Here is a 3,686-nt window from a genome sequence, read left to right on the forward strand (position 1 = left end):
TACTTACCACCATCCATTACATCAGTACTACCAACTACTCACCTCATCATTACTCACTACTACTTACCTCAGCATCTATCATATCATTACTACTACTACTACCATCATTACATCATACTACATACATACATCATCATACCACTATCTACTACTACATCATGACATTCAGATACATAACATATACTACTACTACTCACCAATCATTACATCAGTTCTACAACTTAACCATTCATCATACTTACTACTATACTACCACCATCATTACATCAGTACTTACAACTACCATCATCATTACTACTCATCTATACTACCCCAGTCATTACATCAGCTTCTACAACTAACATCATCATCTACTACTACTACTACTACACCATCATTACATCAGTACTACAACTACCATCTATCATTACTACTACTACCACCACATCATTACATCAGTACTACAACTACATCATCATTACTACTTACTACTACCCCATCATTACATCAGTTCTACAAACTAACATCATCATAACTACTACTTACTACTACCACCATCATTACATCAGTTCTACTAACTAACATCACATTACTACTACTACTACCACATCATTACATCAGTACTAAACTATCCATCATACATTACTACTACTACTACACACCATCATATTACATCAGTACTACAACACTAACATCATCATTACACTACTACTACCACACATTACATCAGTACTACAACTACCATTCATCATTACTACTACTACCACCACCATCATACATCATTACTACAACTAACATCATCATTACTACTACTACACTACCACCATCATTACATCAGTCTACAACTACATCATCATTACACACTACTACTACTACCACCATCATTACATAAAGTACTACAACTACCATCATCATTACTATACTACTACCAACTATCATTAATCAGTAACAACTATAACATCTACATGCTATACTATACTACTACCACCATCATTACATTCATACTACAACTACCATCATCTCATACTACTACTACCAACCATCCTATACACTATTTACATCAGTACTACAACTAACACATCAATTAACTACTACTACTACCACCATCATTACATACATACGTACAACCCATCATCATTACTACTACTACCACCACCATCATTACATCAGTACTACAACTACCTCAAGGCTCTGAGAGCTTGCAAATCTATTAAATGTAAATCATACTCAGACTACAACTACCATCATCATTACTACTACTACTACTCCACCATCATTACATCAGTCTACAACTACAACATCATCATTACTACTACTTACTACCACCATCATACATCATACTACATACTACCATCATCTCATTACTACTACTACTACCACCATCATACATCATTACTACAACCTACCACTCATCATTACTACTTACTACCACCACCATCATTAACATCAGTTCTACAACTACAATCCATTACTACTACTACAACTACACACCATCATTACATCAGTTCTACACTACATCATCATTCAACTTACTAACTACTACCACACCATCTATCATTCAGTTCTACAACTACATCAATTACTACTACTACTACCAACCATCATTACATCATGTACTACAACTACCATCATCATTACTAGTACTACCACACCATCATTCACACTCAGTACTACAACTACCATCATCATTAACTACTACTACACCACCATCATTACATCAGTTCTACAACTAACATCATCATTACTAACTACTACTACCACCATCATTACATCAGTACTACAACTACCATCATCATTACTACTACTACTACCACCATCATTACATCAGTACTAAAAACTACATCATCATTACTACTACTACTTCACCATCAGTACTACAACTACCATCAGCATTACTACTACTACTACTACCACCATCATCATTACATATCAGTACTACAACTACCATCATCATTACTACTACTACTACACCATCACTTACATAACATAACTACAACTAACGATCATCATTACTACTATTACTACTACACCATCATACATCGTACTACAACTACCACATCATACTATACTGACCACCTCATACTCAGCTACAACTACATCATCATTACTACTACTACTACTATCAACACCATCATTACATCACTACTACAACTACCATCATCATTCATACTACTACTACTACTACTCTACTACCACCTCATCATCTACACTCAAGTTCTACACAACTACCATCATCATTACTACTACTACTTACCAACCATCATACTACTACTACTACCACCATCATCATTACATCACTACTACAACTACCCAATTCATCATTACTACTACTACTACTACCATCATCATTACTACTACTACTACCACCATCTTACATCAGTACTACAACTACCCACCATCATTACTACTACTTACTACCATCATCATTACTACTACTACTACTACCATCATCATTACATCATACTAAACTACCATCATCATTACATTACTACTACTACTACACATTCATCATTACTACTACTACTACATCATCATTACTACTAATACTACCACCATCATTACATCAGCTACTAACATACTACCACCATCATTACTACTACATACTGACGCATCATCATTACTACTACTACTACTACCACTCATCATTAACTACATACTACCACCATCATTACATCAGTCACAACTACATCATCATTACTACTACTACTACCACCATCATTACATCCAGCTACTACAAACTACTACCATCTATTACACTTACTACTACCACCATCATTAACATCAGTCTACAACTAACATCATCATTACTACTACTACTACTCACCACCATCATTACATCATTCTACAACTACCATCATTCATTACTATACTACTACTACCACCATCATTACATCAGTACTACAACTACCATCATCATTACTACTACCACCACCACCATCATTACATCAGGTCTACAAACTAACCATCATCATTACTACTACTACCACCACCATTCATTACATCAGTACTACAACTACCATCATCATTACTACTACTACACCACCCATATTACAATCAGTACTACAACTAACCATCAGTCGCTCTGGATAGAGCGTCTGCTAAGATGAACTTAAATGTTAAATGTTAAAATCATTACATCAGTTACTACAACACCATCAATCATTACTACTACTTACTACTACCACCAATCATTACATCAGTACTACAACTACCATCATCATTACTACTATACCACCACCATCATGACATCAGACTACAACTACCATCATCATACTACTACTACCACCACCATCATTAATAGTTCTAAAAAACTAACTTCATCATTACTACTACTACTACACCACCATCATTACATCAGTTTACAACTAACAATCATCATACTACTACTACTACCATCACCATCATACACATCAGTTCTAACAACTAACATGCATCATTACTACTACTACTACCACATCATTACAATCAGTTACTACAATCTACCATCATTCATTACTACTACTACCCACCACCATCATACATCAGTACTACCAACGACCATCATCATTACTACTACTACCACACCAATGCATTACATCAGTTCTACAACTAACATCATCACTACTACTACTGACTACTACACCACCATACATTACATCCAGTTACTAAAACTACCATCATTCATTACTACTACTACTACCACCATCCATCTACATGCAGTACTACAA

This window comes from Salvelinus sp. IW2-2015, linkage group LG30 (genome assembly GCF_002910315.2).
Source record: "Salvelinus sp. IW2-2015 linkage group LG30, ASM291031v2, whole genome shotgun sequence".
NCBI lineage: Eukaryota > Metazoa > Chordata > Actinopteri > Salmoniformes > Salmonidae > Salvelinus > Salvelinus sp. IW2-2015.